The following is a 23,979-nucleotide window of genomic DNA, read 5'->3' as shown; positions in this document are numbered from 1 at the left end:
TAAACTTTTGTTTAAGAAAAAAAAATTTAATGGAGGCATCTAAGTTCCACTTGGAATGTTAAAACTTTTAAGATTTCTAATAATTGCTAATTCTAATCTCTAAATTAAAATTTAAATACATAAAGAAAAATATGTATAAATATACAAAAATACATATATTTGAATGTTCAACTATATATATAGTTTATGGAACTATAAACTATACTTTATGGAATACTGAATCATTTTAAAATATGTCCTTTAAATCTTTCTATATACATAAAATGGTAAAATATGTTCTCATGTTAACAACAAACTATGAAAATGTTATATGAAATTAAATTATAATAAGTAAGAAAATTATAACAAAAACTGGTTGTCTACTCTGTGTAGATATATATCTATACCTATATCTATATATCTATATCTATATATATATGTGTAGATTAGCATACATTTGATATTATGAATTTGTGAGGAAGTAACATTAGATTACATGTGAATCTTTCATCCCCAAAACTGAGATTTTTCTCAAAGAAGAATAGGATATTAAAATATTAACATGATTAAATGCTGAAATGGGGTTGAAGAGTGAGGTAACACAAAGGCATTTATTATAGTTTATTAGAGTTTAGAATTTTCTTCACTACCTAGCACATTATTCCCAGCATACAATTACATAAGTAACTATGGGGAAGCACGATTGCCTTTCACTAATAAGAGATTTAAAATTTGTTCTGGTATTAGAATTATTGGCCACCATTTTCAGACAAAGGTACCTAATTGGTAGGTAACCATATGTATCTGATGACAGCTTCGTGCAGAGCTCTGAGCTGGATGTTACATATACATTCTACGCTACGTTTAGTATAACAGAAACTGTAGGGATGCCGTTCCTGGACTTTAGCAATTCATGGAGTGGGCAATTTTGAATCACATTTTTTTTTTTGGAAATTGACAAAGAATTGACAACTTTTTATTTTGCCCACAAGTTACATACCACACACACACACACACACACACACACACACATCACCATCTGTCATCATGTCACCATTTTAACACCTCTTAAAAAGTGGTATACATAATCCAAAGAAAGAATACTTAGCCAAATTAAACCAGCATCATGCATATTTATAGAAAGTTATAGTGCAATAGTGCACATGTGTGTTCATGTTTGTGTGCATTGTATTATTGCACAGTACTGATTGCTAGTCAGCAATACCTCATTTTTTGTGTTTTTTTAAATTAAAATTTAAATATATAAAGAAAAATACATATGTAAAAATATACAAATATATATATTTGAATATTCAACCATGTATATGTATATGTATATGTATATGTATATGTATATATATATGAATATTCAGCCATAATGAAAGAAGGAAATCTTGCCATTTGTGACAACATGGGTTAAACCTTGAGGGCATTATGCTAAGTGAATAAGTGAATAAGTCAGACAAAAAGACTATTATTGTGTGATCTCACTTACATGTGGCATCTAAAAGAACTGAACTCATAGAAATACAGAATAGATTGGGGCGTCTGGGTGGCTCAGTCGGTTGAACATCTGACTTCAGCTCAGGTCATGATTTCACGGCCTGTGGATTCCAGCCCTGCGTCAGGCTCTGTGCTGATGGCTTGGAGCCTGGAGCCTGTTTCAGATTCTGTGTCTCCCTCTCTCTCTGCCCGTCCCCTGCTCATGCTCTGTCTCTCTTTGTCTCAAAAATAAATAAAAACATTAAAAAATTAAAAAAAAAAAGAAATAGAGAATAGATTGGTGGTTGCCAGGGTCTAGAGGGTAAGGGTGACATCTATTGATTGTCTTTTTTCATTTGCTTTTTGATCTTCTTGATTCTCAGTGTGATGATTTATTTTCTATTGAAACCTGCCCTTTGGTGTATTGTGAGACTCCAGACCTTCAACCTTCTGATTTAGCTGGTGTTTTCCAACATATCTCTGGCACAGAGGTGGGGAAGGGTACTACCTAATCACTGTCAGGTTGGGGTAGAAATCCTGGTACCCACCTGGCCTCCACTCACTCCAGAGAGGGACTTTCTCATTGACATGGGGTGAAGGTGGGGGCTTCGGGACCACTAGGGAGTACCTGACATCAGTACCACTATCAGTACCTGATAGGGAGGGGTAGGAGTGCCCCTTACTGCTCCCCGTTCGGTGCCATAGAAGGGGTGGCCTCATTACTACTGGGCAGTGATGAGATTCCTGTCCCACTAGGAGGCATTCTCTGACAGCCCCAGCAGAAAGGGGTGCCATCTTATTACTGCTGGTTAGGGTGAAAGTCCAAGTTGCCCCCACTTGGTCTCCACGGACACCATGGGTGTTGAAGGCCTCTTTACTGTTCCAGTAGAGATGAAAGGCTCAGTTCCTCATTTAAAACATTCAGCTGCAACGGATATTTAGATCTTTTATCTGCTCATCATCTGCTAACCACCTTTTCCAATTTTTCTAGATGTTATTATTTATGCTGTGGAAAGCAAGACTCCCATTTGCTCAGTTCACCTAAATTTTGCTAGAGATTATCTTTCTCTCCTTCCTTTTTATCTTAAAATTGATTTCTCTTTTTCCTTTTGCCTCTTATTCTAAATATACTCCATTGTTTCTGATTCTGAATTCAAAATTCTAATCATCCAAACTTTTAAAGAACCGACATATTTCTCTCTAAGAAGCCTAGAAGGCTTTACAAATGGTTACAAACAAGTTCTATTTGTCTTTCTTCACATCAATTTTCATGGACTCCCTACAGAAATGATCCCATGCCTATAATTCCATGGAGACTCTTTACTTAGTTTGCTATTATGTAATAACTCAACAGTGAGAAAGTTCTTTCTTGAATATTATTATCCTCTGTTTTTATATTTGTGCCACTTACTTATTTTAAAACATTATATTTTTTGGATTCTGGTATAGATCCATTCCAAATTAACTCTTGGAATCTCAAAAGTTGTAATTCTAAAACTGACTAGAATATTTTCAGTTAAACCTGTTAGCACAACATGGGCATTACCTAATTTTATGCAGATGCCCTGTCACTGTCCCTAGATAATATTTTTTCTGTTCCAAATACATATATACCTACTTAAACCTAACAGAAGGATATAATATTTTTAATGCTCTATACATAATCCATTCCAACATTCTAAGTAATTCTAAAACCCTAAACACAAAAAATCAAGTAAGTAATAATCTCAGGAAAGGTAATAAAGATATTGCTACTGGAAATCACACAGATGAATGTAGATGGACTAAATAAATTTAAAAATAAGCAAAAAATCTATTAAGAATCCTTATGTACATCCCACTTTATAGAAGAACTACTGTAAATTTTGTTTAATGTCTTAGGAATTTTACTCTGATTCATTACAAATAATATAGAATAAGGAACAATAAATCAAAGTACACTTGTGGGAAAATGCAATTAGGATTTGTCTGAATGGTGGGGGCTGTCCATAAACCAATTAGAAAGAATGGGTGTCACAGCAGAATGCTTTTAATAAAATCTAATGCACTTGAGAACCAAGTTTCTGAATGCACTTTGAAGTGGCTATAAATGACAGGGTACTTTAGATGCCTACACTCATTGAATGTGCTGGGATGGATTTAGGACTTAGATCATAGGCTCTGTCATATGGTCACTGAAACTAATAATAATTAGTAGGAAAGAATTTTAAGCCACTCTAAAATTCTTCATGATATAGTTTGAAAGTTTCCTTTTCAATAGTTTATTTTTTAGCATAAATGGAAGCTGAGAAATCTATATTTTGTTATTCTAATTGGTCTGATTAGCCAGCTTACTAACATTGAGACAATGTGATACAAAGACATTAATTTCCTATTTTCATCAGCTTTAACCTGAAACTTGACCACTGTAGTTAGGCAAGAGTCATACTATTTCTGAGCTACTCAGGCACTTGCATATTAACCCCACGACTGGCAAATCTGTTGCCATTAGCCTAGATTTCTGAGTAAGTAGCACTATAATTCAGTGTCTGCCCCACATGCCAGACATAATTATTCTAACCCATCAGAAATTTGTCACTACCTAAGGTTACCAAATGACCGAGGAAATGTTTGCAAAAGTATTACAATAATCAAATCTGATTGTAGTACTCGATGGGATACCTCATCATTAACAAAGGTGAGCTTGTATTATTGGGTAAAGATTTCATGAGAAACTTTAATAATATATCAATATAACAATATAACAAAACATTATGATAGTGATGTTTTTGTTAGTAACAGCCGTAAAAGATAACAAGTGCCTTATATAGTAAAATACATATATTTCAACAAATGTTCAACGTAGACAGACATACTGTGGAGTCCTTCACAATCAGGCCCTACGGGTAATAGTGAATGGCAGGGAAGACATCCAAGTGATGTGGGCAACCTAATTTAGGAAGCTCATTCTACTGAGATCTATCAGGATGGCCTGGAGTCAGGAGAATGTGTGGTCAAGATGTAGTCCAGGCATGAGGTGGCAAAGGCCTTAAATTAGGACGCCATCGATAACAAAAACAAAACCCCCAAATATTATATTCATTGTTTTATAAGCATTTTTGGTTTCAGCTTTTGACAAAACCCACATGAAATGATATTACAGACAAGAAAATCTAAGCTTCAATAGCTTCAAGATCCTGGCAGAAATCACAGAGTTAGTAAGTATTAGGAAAGGGACCCCCACTGCTTTTGCTTCTACAGACCTTGTCCTCAGTCACGATACCAGAATGTTGGGTTTGGGCAAAAACCTAAAGGGGAGTTACCTAGGGCACATGACTCATTGAATGAGAAGATCCAGAGGGCAGAGATGAGAGAGGCTTCTGACTACAAAGATGCAAATAATCAATTGTTTAAGTTACAAAAAAAATAAATTACAGGATGGAGGGAAATCTTATTAAATCACTTAGAAGTCTACCACCTATTACTAATTTTGTGCTTTTGCTTCTAGAACGTATGTACAAATATCATAATTTTTCATTAAATTTTTTTAATGTTTACTTGGTTTTGAGAGAGAGAGCGTGAGAGCAGGGGAGGGGCAGAGAGAGAGGGAGACACAGAATCCAAAGCAGGCTCCAGGCTTTGAGCTGTCAGCACAGAGCCTGACGAGGGGCTCGAACTCACAGACCGCGAGATCATGACCTGAGCCTAAGTCAGATCTTAACCAACTGAGCGGCCCAGGCGCCACATAATTTTTCATTTTTATGTCCTTCCCATTTAGTGTACTTTTTTTCACCTAGTATAATATGTCTTGATGCTGCTATGGATAACAGAATTTTGTTTTTTTTGTAGCTAAGCAATATTCCACCAACTATTTGCAATTATATTTGATATTTATATTCTTTCTGATGTTTTTTGCATTTGTAATCACATTATTACAAACATCTCAAGCATATCACATTTTCCCCATTTTATATTATGCCCTGAGAGTCGCTCATATGAGATAATAAAATCAAACTTTTTATTTTATGATTCTTGATAAAAGTATTGTTGATTAAAGGAGAACAGGTCTTCTGTCTTAGTCTAGCTGGGCTGCTAGAACAAAATGCCATAGTATATAACTATTGGTTGCATTTACTGTAAATATCTCCTCACCACCTTTGTTTTCCATTTTTACTTATTAAGCATTTAAAAGTTTAATTTTTTTTTTTTTTTGGTAGAAAAGTTTCTTGGTCTTTTCTTTAATTGTTCTTTTTGTCTCCAGCTTTGAGCTCCTTCATATCATTCCTCTGTCAGGACACTGTGAATGTTGTGCACAATGAATATCGACTAATTAAATCATATCCTTACTCTACTTAAAATCCACAAATGATCTCCCATTGACATGCTGCCTATACATTCGAAATGAATGACTGGTGATGTCTCTGGTCCCTCCTCCATAGACTCCTCCAGTTATCCCCAAATACTGGGGGATTTCTCCATTCTCAAATATGCCTGCTCTCTTCAGTCTTCATGATTTTCCTGTTCCACTAACATGTTATTGTCTCTTAGCCCTTCATTCCTTTTTTGCTCCCCCTTCTTTTTCTCCTGAATAACCATGAATCACCTCATGACTCAACACAAACCTCACTAATTCTAAGACACCATTCTTGACAAAGCATATTCCTACCTGTGAGTGGGATCAAGTTCTCCCTCACATCAGACCTGAAATGCTGGAGGGATAAACTGACTGTGACCCTAGATCACTAGCACAATCTGTATGGAGATTATCAGGGAGATCAGGCTATTGATAAAGATTGCGTGTAGTCAAATGGTGGGTTAAATCTATTGGAAATTGGTAAATTTTCCCAAAGGGAAAGTAAGTATACAGTGAGAAAAAGGCTGAGAACCTGAAACATTTCCTGGAGACATAATAATAATAATAATAATAATAATAATAATAATAATGGAGAATAGGAAGAATACAATGGTAGCAAGAAAATGGGGAAGGGTTGTTATCACAGAAATCCGTGAATGGGAGGAACACATTTTTTAGTGACACAGTGGGTCCATTATGAAGAGGTTTGAAAGTTCTCTGAAAATTAAAAAGCTATACTGGCATGACAGGATAGAAACCAGACTGTATATAGTACATTGGGGGGATCAATGAACAATATGAAAGTAAAACCAGATGTAGACTTTGAGGGAGACCTCCTGCCCCATGAATTGTCAAAATGCGAGTTTCTAGTGAAGTATAATTGTTAAAGAAGGGCAAAGTTAATAGTGATTGGAAATGGAGAAAGAAAAAAAAATATTAATGGGCTATAATACTGGAAGTCGTAAACTAATCACTTGCAGAACTGGAATAGATTTTAGAATAAAATATATGTTTATAACTAATGTACTTACTCTAAGATGGCTAGAGAAACTTGTGATGTACAGGTTTTTCAGTGTTAGAAGCTCATAAATCTGAATTCAAGGACCTATGGTCACATACACTAAAATATTTCTTAGAAATAGAGTGAAGAAACTGTCTCTAAAAAAGCTCCTACCCTTGTCATTAATTCATTGAAAAATGTACTGAATACATAATATTTCCAAGTCACTAGGCTTGGTATTATTGGGGACAAAGAGGTAAGCCAAATATATTATCCTCAAGATATATATCAGTTAGGACAAGAGATGAGAATACCTTCCAGACTTTTCTATAGAAATAAGAATGTGATATGCCACAGAAATGCCAAAGAAAGATATATAGAATTCTGTGCACTCCGATGATAAAACATTTCAGTTTTGAGACATTGTTTCTTTTCATTAAAAATGTTATTTAGTCTTACAATGTGCCTATACTTTTCAGTGGAACCAGGCAGAAATATATTTTAATTTCCTACAAACCTGGATTCTGTATAGTTTCAATTAGAAAAAAATTATCAGAAAAATATGGTTGCTATATCATAGACTTGTATATTTATAACCTTTGCAGTTCTTAAGGATTAAATCAAAATTAATCACCTGTATTTTATATAAAGTTCTTAGATTTAAGTAATCATCAATATTACCACAATTTTGCAACCAAAAATTCACTACTGATAAGACCAATGCATATTTTCTTTTTATGTAAAACTTCTCACATTAAAATCCACATTTTCTATTTTCAAATTCACTTATATAAATTAGAAAATTTTGCTTAAGATCTAAGGCTGTGTGACATAATGAAATAACTTATATTAATCTAAAATGCTTATAGAGACTAGTTTCAAAATGATTAGCATAAATAAAAGCTAAAATTAGTATTGTGAATATGGTAAGTTATAATTAAATTAGCATTGTCATATGATGATTATCCAAAAGGGGAAAAAAACAAAAACAACTTATAATGTAGGTTTTCAGATAGGTAGAATGAGAGGGATACAGTGTTAGTGGAGACAGTAACATGGAATAAGGTGACAAATCTTTCAATTAAAACAATCTAGAAGACTTCGGCACTCGATTTAACTCTTCTCGACAATTAGTTATGCCCTGCTTTGTTCGCAGAAGGATCATGAAGACAGACACAATACAGAAGAAAGCTTAAGTGTGGAACAGATGACCTACCATACATCACGGGAAAGTGACTGAACCATTTGGAGCCTCAGCTTTCTCAGGGGTCAAATTACAAAATGACACTGACCTCTAAGATCCTTTCTACACCTTTATAACCTAACGTGTGTATTTGTTAATTCAGCAAATATTGAGGACAAACAATATCATCAGAAAATTCACCCCACTGTAGAGTAAGCGGAATCTTAAAAGGCACATAAACTCCCTGTTGAGATCCACAGGGGCTATGGAAATACATCCCTGTTTACATTTCGGGGATTATTTTTCTTAGCTCTATCACCTTTATAATGACCTCAGTTTCATAGATTCTAGACTTCTTCCAGGCTAGGATCCAGTAACTTGATTTAAAAATGCTTCTGCAACAACTTTAGGAAATAAGGAAGTCCCAAAGATTGCTGAGAATATTATGGTTATGTCATTTTAAATTTATAACTAAACTGGAACACACTTGGCACTAAGACATTATTTCAAAATGTTGTCTCTGTGGTCTGAAGTAGTTCTGAAAGCAATACTGGGCTACACAATTTCTCTTAAATTGTTTTGTTTAAAGTAATAGGCATCAGCGGTTCTTTAAATTCTCTGTTGTGGGGGAGAAAGCAGATTGATAGCCTTTCCTAACAAGATGAGATGCAATAATCAAATGATGAGAAAGATACAAAATCTTGACAGTTGAAGGCTAAAAAAGTTTACTCCAAAGCTGTGCTCGCGGTCTTGCAGTTAAATATGGGTAAAGGCCACATATTAAGTGCTCGAGTGGGATTCTTGCCATCAACTTGTCTCCAGAGAGTCATCAGAGATTTCAATTTAGACTATGCTGTTTAGCATCTGTCTTGGAGAACTGATAAAATGCCTGAATCACGGAGACAGCTTGGCTAATACACTGTCACACCTAACACGAAGGCCAAAGAAATAAGTGAGCTAAATGTGAAAGGAGAATATAAATGGGTAAGAGTTTAAAATATATTCTATTCCTCCTACGTCTCTAATGTTGAAAGCATGGTCAGTAGTTTATATCTAAACATATATCTTCTGTGTCTTGCAAAAGAGATCTTTCTTACTGAATAATTGGAGTAAAAATGTTATTTTTGTATATGTGAAGAAACTGTGACCGTTCACATCTTACATATCATGAATATTTTAATGGAAAATTTGAAAATCCTTGTGTCTAATGATCCAAACTGATATTCTCCAGAAAAAAAAAATTGTTATTTGATAGAAAAAATATTTTTGGAAATGTCTACAATAAAAGATATTTATGTTGGTAAGTATAAATCAGTCCACTGGCCCCCTCTAAAATAAAGTACTTTGAAAGTTCATACAATTTACAGCAGAGATATAACATACACTGATTATAAATGATAAACTCTACTGGTGAGACAAAGGAAGAAAGAAATGTGCAAAAACATGTATGTTATCACATATACAAAGCACACATATTCCAACTTAACTGGAAGATAACAAATAAATACAAGATTAGGGTCTGATCAGTCTGTTTTCTTTGTGGGTTTGTTTTTTTGTTTTGTTTTGTTTTTTTTTTTTTTGTCATCATGGTTCATTCAACCAGGAAAGAAATGTTAAGAATGTAAAAGGAGACAGGGCGCCTGGGTGGCTGTCGGTTGGGCGACCGACTCTTGGTCTCAACTCAGGTCATGATCTCACTGTTCTTGGGTTCGAGCCCCATGTCAGGTTCTGTGCTGACATTGCAGAGCCTGCTTGGGATTCTCTCTCTGTTTCTCTGCCCCTCCTCCACTATCTCTCAATCTATCTCTCAAAATAAATAAACTTAAAAAAAAAAGGATGTGAAAAGAGAAGAGGAGAAAAGGCATAGTTAAGTCTTCTATCCTAAGAAAAGTCAGTAATGCTTCATCACTACTCAGATGGAAAATGTTTTTTTTTACTTTTATTTGCCTCGTAGTTTCATTTTCTAATAAATAAAGTGCATTTTTCCTGAGCCACGATCTTCATCTGTGAATGCTAGCTGAAGTTAAGCCAGTAAAGTATTCGCATGCAAAATTAGCATGCTCAAATATATAATCTTTTTACATAAAAATGACAACTGATTAGAAGATATAATCTTAGGGACTTCAGTTATAATATCAAAAGATTAAATACATGGAAACAATTTATAGGAGATGTATAAGATCTATATGAAGACACTTTTTTTTTTTCCTTAGAGAGAGAGAGAGAGCACACAAGCAGGGCAGAGGAGCAGGCGGGAGGGAGACAGAGAGAGAGAGAGAGAGAGAGAGAGAGAGAGAGAGAGAGAATCCTAAGCAGGCTCCATGCTCAGCACAGAGCCCAATGTGGGGTTCGATCCCACAACCCTGGCTGGGATCATAACCTGAGACAAAATTAAAAGTCAGATGTTCAACTGACTGAGCCACCCAGGTGCCCCTATATGAAGACACTTTTAAAATGTGACTAAAAGATACAAAGAAGACTTGCAAAATTAGAAAACAATTTTCTGTGATAGAAAGATTACAAATCATTGCACATCATGAAAGGGTCAATTTTACTAAGTCAATTTATAAACTTAACACAGTCCCAATAAAAAGACAGCCAGTTTCTCTTATTATAAATAGGCAAGATGACTCCAAAGTTTATATGTTATAATCAACCAACAAGATTATGTAGGAAATCTTTGAAAAAGAATCCGTGTGTGCAGTTACAAGAATAGAATAGTAATCTGGCAACAGATCTAAGTAATTATGTACGTTCACTATATCACTAAGTAGACCTCAAATCAATGGGGGAAGAAGCATGGACTACTCATTAGTTGGTATTGGAACAACTAGGTATACACACAGAAAAAAATATTGGATCAATTCTTCACACTTTACAACAGAATTATTTCCAAATGGATGAAATGTTTAAATGAAAAACAATAACAACAACAACCAAAAACTGTCCTAAAAACAGGATCCATATAATGGCCTATAAAGCCTTACACATCCTGCCCTCCCCTCCCATTTCTTCTCTGGTTCCCTCTTCTAGGACTCTCATAGTTGACACTGCTCCAATACACTGGCTTCTCTGCTGCTCTCTGAACATACCAGTTATATTCCTAACTTTGGGAATTTGCTCTGGTTTTTCCCTCTGCCTGGAGTGTTCTCCCTTTATATGTTTGTTTGTTGAATCCCCTTACCTCTTTTAAGTGCCTGCCCAAATCTCGTCAAGGAGACTTACCATGACCATCACATTTCATATTAACACTCTTACCGCCTTGGGGCCCCCAGCCTCCTTACCAAGCTCTGCTTTTTCTTTTTTCCCTTAGTGTTCATCCCCTTCTAACATACTACGATATGCATTTGTAACATTTATTGTTTATCGCCTTCCTACTCAACCTAGATTATAAACTCTATAATAGATTATTGTTTGTTTTCTTCTTTATTAGGTTAATAGTGCCTGGCACAGAGTAGGGGTTCAATAAACATTTGTTGAATTAAGGCGTTCATTAATCTGGTAATAGAGTAGAGGAGACATTGCTGGTGGATGGGGAAAGACTGTACTGTTCAGTAATGGTGCCGAGACAACAGCATTCACAGAGAACGTGAAACTGGAGCTCCAACTCACACTGTACACAAATTCAATTCCATGTGATGTAAGGACAAATATTAAAGGCAAAACCATGCAAACTGTAATGAAAATACAGAAAATATTTCTTTTATGATTTGGGGATGGGGGAGATTTCTTAAGAAAGATAAGTAAAAGCACAAACTACAAAAAATTACAGCCCCTTCACAATGTCCACCTCAAGTATCCGGTTCAGAGGTGACCCCCTCTTCTCTTCCTAGCCCAATCCCTGTGAAGCCCTAACCCTAAAACCCTTCACTGTAACACTGGCCCACCTCCTTTTCCTTTATTCCCTCTTTCTGTACTTCATGGTCAATAAGGATGACGACCTGTCCCTGGGACTCCCCTCAATTCCCTTAACACTCTCATTTTTTGGTACTTTGCAAAAACTTAATGCTGCCTAAATAAGCTCTCCACTAACTCTGTGCTAACACCTATGCTCCTAAAAGATGGTATTTTATTACACTTCCCTATTCTTTTCCCCCACGCACATACATAGCTATTTCACATCGTTTATTCTCTCTTCGAACCTCCAGCAACTCTTCTCATCCTCATTCACAGCTGATCATCTTTCTCCCCTTCACTGAAAAACAGAAATGTCATAGAGAACTTCCATATACTCCTACCACCACATCTATGCTCTTAACCTGTAAAACACACCCTGCTTTCCATGCTCGCTCATGACTCATCTTCTTTCCAAGCTTGCCATTACTGCCCTTGCTTCAAACTGCATATTACACCCTGCACTCCTTCATCTTCCTTCTAGAGCAGAGTACTGGATGGTAAAATTTAAATCAGAAGGATGCTATTAACCTAAATAATTTAAGTAGAGGTAAAAAGCACCAGGAGGGGACTAGTCTGAAGGAAAGGGAAGACAAATACAACTGACATTCATTAATTCCTTAAATACATATTTATGGAGCATCTGTTGTTCTAGATTCCAGGCACTAACTGCCTGGACAGGTAAGATCTCTGCTCTCCTGGAGATTATTATGGAAGGGTCAAGCAATGGATAATGTGTGTTTAAAGTAAGGATAAGAGTAGATATTAGAAGACATTGGTCTGACATATTTGAAAATTTATACGTAAGGTAGGGAAGAAAAGAGGGACAGGTCAAAGGTGATGGTAAGATCTTAAACCTGGGACATGACCTACAGAAATAGGGACGTTAACATAAGCACAAAACAAACGAGAGTCAGAGCAGGAGAAAAAGAGAAAATGTTTTCAGTTTGGTTTTCTTTCCTTGCAAGTACACATATACAATCAAAGTGTCTATAGAATAATGATTGTTTCCGCTATAAATCTCACATTCACTATAAAACATACTTTAAAGCGTGTGAAATTGTAAGGATCATATATATATAGATTGAAAGCAACATGCGAATTCTACCTCACTATGATACATTCTACAAGAAAAAAGCTAGTTAGAAATATGTTCATTTACACTAATAAAAAATTCAGCTACATCTTTAAAATTTTTTTTTCAACGTTTATTTATTTTTGGGACAGAGAGAGACAGAGCATGAATGGGGGAGGGGCAGAGAGAGAGGGAGACACAGAATCGGAAGCAGGCTCCAGGCTCCGAGCCATCAGCCCAGAGCCTGACGCGGGGCTCGAACTCACGGAGCGCGAGATCGTGACCTGGCTGAAGTCGGACGCTTAACCGACTGCGCCACCCAGGCGCCCCCAGCTACATCTTTAAATGTGTATGTTTCTCCTCAGGAAAACTGTCTAGACAATACACAATAATACAGGCCTAAGGTTTTGTAAGTGGTCAGTCTTGTCATTTTATTAGAGCTATCTAATCAAACGCAACTCAGTATTTTAAAAGTGCAAAGTAATTTAAAAGACTTTTTCAGATCTCTTGTGGCTTTAAGTTGTCTTTTGATACATGGCAGGATCAACACAGATCTAGATAAGACTACTCTTAGAGACATTTTAATGTTAAAGTGCCATTCTTCCAAAAAGCAATTTATATCTTCAGCCTACTTAAGAATGTATAATAAATTTCATGCAGAGGGAAAATCAGGTTTACAAGGTATTGAGGCAAGAGAAATATATGGTAGGACTTAAAAAGGCCAGTACAGATGATTAATGAGCCAGGAAGATTGATTTATGAGGAAAGATTAAAAGAATTAACTATGTATGGAAAGACTAAGTAAAAAAAAAAAAAAAAAAAATATATATATATATATATATATATATATATATATATATATGAGAAAATTATTTCGCTTGTTATAAAACAATAGAACACTCCATAAGGATATTTAAAACTGGACTGGAGAAGGGGTAACTATACAAGAGCCTAAAAGTCTAGGAGTGTGCACGTCTGAATTATTCAGTTTAATGACATACACGTTTTTAATCCCAGTCCCTGTGGTAACACATCATTGCCAACTCAGGAACATTTAGTTCATGCTAACGTTATACAAAGGGAAGAAAGATTTTTTTCAATCACATTGCATCAAAATCACCTAAAGATCATTTATGTATATTTTGCTACTTTAAAAAATCATACAAAAGCATAATCTCTAAGCAGATAAAACAGAAGAATTGCCTACTACATGAGATATGGTTCTAATATTAATATATTATGATTGGGAAATGGTAGACAATCAATGTTAAAGGCTAATGTTATGGTAAACTTTTTTCCTCCACGTGCAGACAGAAATATAGGTTTGGAGGCCATGATTCAAATCATGCGGAATTACAATCAAGCTCTTCCTTTGATACTTTTAAGAGCATCTAAATGAACACTAACTCTCTCTGGCCAATCATTTTGGTATAGTCATCTCACCGTGTCTATAGGAAGAAATAATTAGTGCAAATTCACAGGAAGTTATTTCCTCTTGAAGGAAGTCCAAGAGACTTATGAGAACAGTCTCAATTAATATCTAAGGACATGTTGAAAAATAATTACAGTCCTTTATGTAAATTAATGTATGATATTCATATGATTTGAAATGAACCTATTTAATCCTCAAAGAGTTAAACATAATTTGGTGTAAGAGAGCTCATCCTGTAATGTAACTAAGAAAAATTTGAGACAGTAGGCATTCCTTTTTATCTCTATAAAGAAAAACAGGCTTAGTGAAGCTTGTATCTTGAAAATCAACATGATTATGGATTTTTATGGTGATTTTCATTGATTTTTCCCTTCAAAAGGTGAGTTTCTAGTCTCCTATAAAAATAAACTTGTTCACATATTAGATGTAGCCATAATTACGCTACACAACTAAATTTAAAAAATTAGATATTTCATCAAGACTTCGTTACCTAGTGCTAGAGGAACTAACAACTGTCTGATAGAAATATTACAAGAATCATTATAGCAAAGCTCAAAGATCAATTATTCTGAAAATTGTCCTAAGCTTTTAAAAGTTATGAAGTTATCTCTTGTTCATCCAACGATCAAAAGAGGGGAAAAATATATTTTCTATTCTTTTAGATTGCTTGCAAAAACTGACATATCTTAAGTTTTACAACAAAACAAAAGATCAAATATTTGCTTCAATAAATTTTTTTAATTCTCATTTCAAAATTTTAAAAATTCAGGGTACTTGTCCAACACTGACATTGAACTAGCTTTAATAAGTTACAAAACAAAGAACAAGCATCTTTATATCTCCCAACACCAGAACATTAAGGTTTGTGTTTCCTTTCTAAATCTTGTCGTTTTGTTTTTTCAAAAATATTTTATAAACATAATAACATGGACAACAGCATGTTGATTACTTGTAATCATAGCCAAATATTTAATATAAGCCTCAGAAATACATACTCTCTTTTCCTAGGCATACACACACACACACACACACACACACATGACTACATATACATGTTAGGCCTCCTGCTAGCTTTTCTTTACAAGAGTTTAGAGAAATTAGAACCTTAAAAAAAAAACAACTCAGTACAATTCCATCAGTCAAACATAGGGTATTAATCTAAGAAATTTGCTGACACAAGGAAACATAAAGTGCTCGTTATTAAAGACTGCCAATATTTTGTAGCTTCTCCACCAGGTAATAAAACTCTAAGTACCGAGTACATCAGCAGCCCTAATAAAATTGGTAGGTCTTCTCAGTCTGACAGGGCAAGGAATAAAACACACATGAGCTATCCATAAATGAATAACCTAATATCAATCACCTCTCTGTTATCATGCAAAAGTAAGAGCAGATCACATACTTATTTTTCTTCCTAGTATAAACTATTGCTCATGGCAGAAATTTCGGTATTTCTACTTGTAACACTGCTACTCTTTTATGTCATTTAAAATGTCTCTTGGAAATTATGACCAATATATAGTTCATTGTGCACTATATTTGATTTAACATAACTCTGTGCTAACAATGCATTTGATTTCTTTTTTAATGAAGTCTAAGTTAACCTAAGTGATACAATGCCATTGACAAATTTTATGAACTTTGTTCATACTGGATCCTTAAACCATTCCAAAACACTCAAAAATGAGAGGGAAAATTTTAACAAAAATTGCATCAGTGCAAAAAACACTTGGTGCTATAATAATCAAAACCCCCAATCAACTTTTATTGTGTGAAACCCATTAAGATTTTGTTTCTTCTGATCAAAGTCCAAAGCATATATCCCTGCCTTCTACTTGATCATTCTGGGAATCAGCTCCCTCTACACTGTGACTCTACCCTTTTCCAGGACCTAGGAATTCTCTCTGTTAAGTCAGCTGATGGGCAGGAGAGAGGAAGAATAAATGATGGCATATTCAAGGTTTCCAGGGACCATACCAGGAATAACATAATTTGTTCCCCCATACATTCCATTGGCTAAAACTCAGTAAAATAGCACTTCTAGCTACAAGGAGGTTGACAAATGTAGTCTAACTTTCGGCTCAGAAACATGAGAAAATGGGTTTTGTAAGAGTCTAGTCTTTGCTAACTAGTCTTTGCTAAAATCCACGCGTTTCATTGCCAAATCTCTCCTTCTCTCTTCTTTTCACCCATAGGTTATGGTCTCCATAGACACAACCCAATGTCCCACCCAAGCATGGTATAAAGCTCATAGCTGAGGATATTTGAACAATGTGGCACATATTAACTCAAAGGGGAGCTTATCTGCTCCTTGGTACACTTATATATGATGGTGGATCAGGACAAACTAGCCACAATGAATATGTCCACTGAGGAAAGTGAAAATAGAGATACAGCAGTCCTTGCCAAGAAGTCATCGTGAGAGCCCTCTGTCATGGTAGTGGCAGAGATTCCTTGTTTAGGACGTGATCCTGCTCTCTGGAGGAACCTCCATCCCACACTCTCCTCCAGGGGTCCTGGGCCCACCGTTGAGGATTTTCCTACGTGTTTGTTATCCTACATGAGATGTTGGACGTACAACATCAAACTTGGGAATGCAGCTTCTCTGGGAGCTGCACAGCTTTCACAATTTGCTTCTTGGTTTTCCACTTTAAGGATACATGTGTTTGCATAAGGAATTAACAGGCTAAGACTTTTGTAGTCTTACCTCATGGTTTTATTACCAGTATGATCCCAAATATTGTGGACTTATGTGTTTCCTTCTGGGCAATTTCTTTCTAGTTAGCTAATAACCACAGTTAAGATCTCTCCTACTGCTACTTCTCTAGCCTGACTCCTTTCCTTGTGCATGTGCATGTGTGTATGTGTATGTTAACACAATTGTGGCTTCTCTAACGCTATCTGAAAACCCACTGGGAGAGTCATATATGCAATTTGATCTAGGCTACAGGGCTCCATCAGATTGTTTCACTGAGATGTTTCACTAGGCCTTTGTATCTAAGAACTTTCTCAAGCATATTTATTAGTATTTGGTATCAAGAAGCAGTTGCATTTTACAAACCTGTATGAATTTTGATCACTGAAATTTCTCCATTGCCATTTTTCCCTGCTGAGAAATGAGCTAATTCGTGCCTGATCTCACCTCTTTCTTAGAACACCTTGCTGAAGGCCAAGAATAGCCACAAAAATTATTATTCTGTGCCCTTACAAGCTGTTCCCCAGGGCTACAGCCTCAGTAGGTATTAAGTTTGCCTTCCGAATTACCACAATCGACATTAAATGTTTTTTCACAGAACCTCAGTATTGCTCAGTCTTTCCATGTGCTATAACTTTTCTCTGCTTCCCAGTCACTAAGTCATCAACACATATTTTTAGTTTTTACTGTTGTTATGGTATCACCCTACTCTAGAACCAACTTCTGAATTTCCGTATTAGAGAAACACTATTTTCTATCACACACACACACAACAAAGAACAAAACAAAACAAAACAAAACAAAGATCTCAGTGGCCTAAAATGATGAAACCTACTTCACTGAGTACAAAAAGTCCAATGTAGGTATTCCTGCTTGTGGGTAGCCTTTAAGTGTAATCCTCCCATCTTTTGGGTCTTCCTTCCTCTAAGACCTTGTAGTACTTTCCATCCAAACAAGGAGATAGAGAAACTAAGATAAGATGACCATGGGTGGGGATTTTTAGAACAAGGGCTAGAGGTGGTATTCATTAGGACTTAGTAACATGATCTTCTTAACCTCAGTCAGAAAGAAAGAGGTTTACTGAGCTCCTGAGACATTGTTGAATGATGAATACAACAAAGCTCTACTGAAGGACATAAATGAAGACTTGAGAAAATAAAGATTCAAATCTTGTTTTTCTGTGGGAAGACTCAATAGTCTCTATTTGCTATTTTCACTTGATTAATCTGTAAAGCCAATATAATTATAATCCAACTGATGAAATGCTTAAGGAACTTAGCCAAATGATTTCAAATTTATAATAAAGAGTAAAATATATTAATAATGGTGAGGTTGGCTGGGAAGACGGTGGAGTAGGAGGACCCTAAGCTCACCTTGTCCTGTGGATCCAACTGGATAGCACACATATCAGCATAAATAACACAGGAAATCACCTGAATACTGACAGAACTGACTAAAATGAAGGCAGGGAAGAGGCCACATAGAAGAAGGTAGGAAAGGCAAAGGTGTGGTCTGGGAGCAAAATGGACTATGGCTGTCCTTGGTGGGGAGGGAGCCTGTGGCACCAAGTAGGGCAGAAAAAGACTTTCACACTGGGTAGCCCCCAAACAGGGAAGATGAATCTCCACAGATTTTGTCTTTGAAAGTGAAAGGGCCAAATTTTGTGAGTTCTTAAAACCAGCAGGACTTAAAGCTTAAAATTTTAAAACTAGGCAGACTCTGCCCTTGAGAGCCTGAATGGCATTAAGAAGCAGAATCTCTGCCCTTACAGAGACAACATGACAAACACCCCCTGCAGATACAGCTGTAGAACCAGCAGTTTGAAAAACACTAGGGGCAGATGGGAGGGAGAGTGATTTGCTCATATCAGAGCATAGCGCAGGGACACAGAGATCATGGGGAGACAACTCAAGGAACAAAAAAGCTGGCAGATGCCATTTCACTCCCCCACACCCCAGCATAAACAATGGCTTATCTGCGGGAACCAAGAACATATTGACACTTGTTACCTACCTTGGTGTAACCTGTTTACACCAAGCCCTGCCCCTTTGTGCTTCAGGGGATCTGCCTGCTCAGTCACCTGCACTGGAATCCCAGTGTTGTGGGCCCCTCCCGCAGAAGACCAGAGCAAACCCTGCCAACACCACATCTCCTGACCTGTGTGTTTTGTGGGACCGCAGTTATGGTAGTGGTAGGGGCAGGTCTCATTTCACAAGCATATCACCACACACCTTGCCACCCACGATAAGCAAAGAGATACTCTGCAGACAACTGGATTGAAGGAAAAAGAGGCCAATACTCAAGAGCAGAGCACATGCAACCCACATAGGAGACATTCCCTGAAATCCCAGGCCCTGGAGAACAGGGGACACTGCATTGCAGGGCACTACAGGGCCTCTTCTTTATAAGACTATTATCATTAAGAGCAAGAGAAATAGCTGACTTTCCTAACACACCGAAAAAGATACAGAAAGTCAGACAAAATGAGGAGACACAGAAACATCTCCCAGATAGAAAAACAGGATCAAACCACAGCAAGAGACCAAATTGAAATGGATATAAGTGATATGCCTGATAGAGAACTTAAAGTAATGATCATAAAGATACTAAGAGTGGATGGAGGATATCAGTGAGACTCTTAACACAGAGGCAAAAAGGAACTAATCAGAGATGAAGAAAATGATAGATGAAACTAAAAATACACTTGATGGAATAAACAGGCTAGATGAAGCAGAGGAACAAATTAATGACCTGTAAGATAGAATAATAGAAAGTAACCAAGCTGAGCAAAGGAAAGGAAAGAAAATTATGCAAATTGAGAATAGTCTTAGGAAACTCAGTGACTCCATCAAGTGTAATAACATCCATATTTATAGGGATCTCAGAAGAAGAGCAAGATAAGGGGATAGAAAATTTATTTCAAGAAACAATAGCTGAAAACTTCCCTTATCTAGGGAAAACAAAACAAAACAAACAGATATCCAGATCCAGGAAGCACAGCGATCACCCCCTAAATTCATTCCAAGGAGGTCCACACCCAGACACAGAGTAATTAAGATGGCAATAGGCAGCAATACAGAAAAACAAAAAATTAAAAGCAGCAAGAGAAAAGAAGACAGTTACACACAAGGGAAATCCCGTAAGGCTATCAGCAGATTTTTCAGCAGAGACTTTGCAGGGCAAAAGGGAGTGGCATGATATATTCAAAGTGCTGAATGAGAAAAATCTGCAGCGAAAAATATTCTATCCAGCAAACTTATCATTCAGAATAGGAAAGATAAAGAGTTTTTCAGACAGGCAAAAACTAAAGGAGCTTATGACCACTAAACCAGCCCTACAAGAAATATTAAAGGGGAATCTTTGGGTAAAAAAGAAAACTGTGAGTCAGGGTATGAAGAGTAAAAATCCCAAAAGCAGTAAAAATAAATATTTCTGTAAAAATCATAAAATAAAAAGATGTACAATATGACACTATATACCTAAAACTTGGCAGGGAGAGGGGGTAAAGAATGCTTTTGGTTTTTTTTTCTTTTTTTTTAAGAACAGGTTTAAACTTGGGCAATATCAACTTAATATAGACTGCTATATGTAGAAGATTTTACATACAAACCTAATGATAAACACACAAATCAAAACCAGTAACAGACATGCAAAGAATGAAAAGAAAGGGATCCAAATATATCACTAAAGAAAGCCAACAAACCATGAAAGAGAGCATGAGAAAAAAGGATCAAATAAAATCTATAAAAACAACCGCAAAAATAAGTAACAAAATGGCAATAAATAAATATTTACAATAATTACTTTTAATGTAAATGGACTAAATGTTCCAATTAAAAGACATGGGGCAACAGAATAGAGAAAAAAAGACCCATCTATGTGCTGCCTATGAGACTCATTTCAGGCCAAAAGACATCTGCAGAATCAAATTGAGAGTATGGAAAAACATTCGTCATGTAAATGGGTGCCAAAAGAAAGTCAGGGTAGCAAGGCTTATATAGGACAAAACAGACTTTGAAACAAAGACTGTAACAAGATACAAAGAAGGACACTATATTATAATAAAGGGGACACTTGAACAAGAGGATATAAGAATAGTAAATATTTATGTACTCAACATGAAAGAATCCAAATACAAAAAACAGTTATTAACAAACATGAAAGAAATAATCAATAGTAATATAATAGTAGGTGACTTTAAAACCCCACTTACATTGATGGAGAGATCATCCAAACAGAAAATCAAAAAAAGAAAGAGTGGCTTTGAATGACACACTGAACCAAATGGACTTAACAGACATATTGAGAACAGTCTATCCTAAAACAACGGAATATACATTCTTTTCGAGTGCACTTGGAACATATTTCAGAATATATCACATATTGGGCCATAAAACAAATCTCAACAAATTCAAAAATATCAAACTCATACCATGCAGCTTTTCTGACCAGAACACTAGGAAACTAGAAATCAACTTCCCTCTAGAAGAATGTACTTGATTTTGAGTCCCTCTAACAGAATATGATTGTAAATATTTCCTTTATACTCTTGTCAACAATTGATATTATCAGTAATGCATTTTGACAACTGGTGAATAAGAAATGGCATCTCCTTATCTTAGGTCTCCAAAGTAGAGATTGGTTAAGTACATTATTCCCTTAAAGTAGAATTCTAAACAATCACTAAAAATTATAAGTTAATTATTCACATAGAGGAAAGTTTGATAATAGGTCTCAAAAATTATGTAAATATCCAGCAATTATTTATATTAATGAGATGTTTGGAAAGTTCACAGAGATGCAAGTACAAGTATTATTATCATATCACATTTTAAAATACAGAAACACTATGAAATGCCTCTAAAGTAAAGATTGGTTAAGTAGATTATGCCCTTAAAGTGGAATTTTAAACAACCACTAAAAATTATGTTAATTACTCACATATAAAGAGGTGCCAATACCTAGTAATGAATGAAAAACATCATATACAGTATTATTTCATCTTACTAGTAGGATATTTGTGTATGTATGGAGGGTAGAGAAAGATGGAGAGAGGAAATAATGATAATTTGTGGAAGAATACTTATAAATATCAAGAGTAAACTTTTATGTAGTCTAAATAGATCGCTCTTTTTCCCAGACAATGGTTGCCTAGAACCTGGATGTATTAAATGTTGAAAGTGGTTATTTTTGGGTGTGAATCTAGGTAATTTTTGTCTTGTGTTAACTTTAAGTATGAGGTTAGTGGAAAATTATTGGATTTGATTTAGAAGCTCTCTATCTGCTGCTATGTAATTGTGTGATTTCCAGTAGGGTTATTAAATCATATGAGCTTGGACTTACTCAACTGTAAAACTGAGATAATAATGCCTATCTCACAAACTTGTAAGAATTAAATCAGATAAAATATTTAAAAGCTCTCAGCATTTCCATTTAAATTAATTTTTAGAATATTTTTTCCTAAGAGTTCCCTTCCATAAAAGCATTTGACAAAAATTATTTCTGGATTTACACAAACTTTGGGATAAAACTTTGGGATAGAAAACTTTGAATTAAGTTGCTATGGCTCATTTTTCCAGAACACTGTCGCCCTTAACTAGGGAAATCTCCCTTAACTAGGCAATTTAGCAAAGTTATACAGCCAAATAATATAAATAAAGTGCAAATGTGCATAGACAGTGCCAGTTAAACAATTACTAAAATAATATTGTACTTTAACCTTGTAAAGTGTATGGTATTGGAAAATTGACTTTTAGAGAAAGTGCTATGTATTACAAAGAAAAAATTTCAAATCTAAATTTTCTAAGTAATAGTTGGCTAACTCGTATAGCTTAAATTCTCCTCTCTAAAATATGGCATTATTTATCCCCTACTTCGAGAAAATACAATTCAGAAAACATTATGTTTGAATCAACACATATTTCAAATCTTTTACAATAGAGGATATTTGTTATGATAACTGGACACTTTTGCTCTTTTATTTCTTTATTTATGTTTTATTTCAGCTCATCACCTTTTCCACTCCTAATGTTATTGGGTTTTTTTGCACACTTTGTTTAGCATTAATCTGCTGATGAACAAATAGTTTGACCCAGAATACAGCCTATCTTGATAAGTGTTACACATTCACTCAAAAAGAATGTGTAGTCTAATGCTGTTTGGTGGAGTGCTTTATAAACGTCAATTAGGTCAAGTTGATTGTCAGTATTGTTTGAGTCATCTTTGCTATTATTAATTTTCTGTCTACTCTTTCATTCATTATTGAGAAAAAGATGTTGAAATCTCTATCATTGTGGATCTGTGCATTTCTCCATACGAATCTATCAGTTTTTGCTTAATGTTTAGGACTGTCATGTCTTCTTGATGAAATAATCCCTTCCTTATTATAAAATGACCCTTTTTATTCTTGGTATTATTCTCTGTTCCGATATTTATTTTTTTGATATTAGCCACTGGGGCTTTATTTTCACTAGTGTTAGCATGTTATATCTTTTCTCATCCTATTAAACTGTACTCTATGTATGTCTCTATCTTTGTAGTATGCTTCTTGTAGGCAGGACAGAGTTGAGACTTGATTTTAAATCCAATCTGATAATTATTGCCTTTTCATGGGGGTTTTTAATCCATTTACATTTAATATGATTATTGATATTGATGGGTTTAAATATACATATTACTATTCTTCTGTTTCCTTTTTGTTCCTTTTCTTTCCATTTTCTGGAAATGATTAATGCCTTTGAATTACTTGAAAATTGTTAATTATTGTTTTTACATCCTCTTTTTGGCTTATTAGTTATAATTATTATTATTTTAGTGGTTGATTTAGGGTTTAAAATAAATATTTGAAATTCATCCCTGTCTACTTTCAAGTGATAATATACTACACATCATGTATAGTATATATAA

At 35.3% G+C, this 23,979-nt stretch overlaps 1 protein-coding gene across 1 annotated transcript in view; it reads right to left on the bottom strand.

Annotated features, from left to right (window-relative positions):
- The window catches only part of PACRG (parkin coregulated), a 503,647-nt gene that overhangs the window by 439,266 nt on the left and 40,402 nt on the right, over positions 1–23,979 (bottom strand). The gene's annotated exons all lie outside the window — the stretch shown is intronic.

This window comes from Lynx canadensis, chromosome B2 (genome assembly GCF_007474595.2).
Source record: "Lynx canadensis isolate LIC74 chromosome B2, mLynCan4.pri.v2, whole genome shotgun sequence".
NCBI lineage: Eukaryota > Metazoa > Chordata > Mammalia > Carnivora > Felidae > Lynx > Lynx canadensis.
The sequence above is the reverse complement of the archived record's forward strand: the minus strand, read 5'-3'. Positions and strand labels throughout refer to the sequence as shown.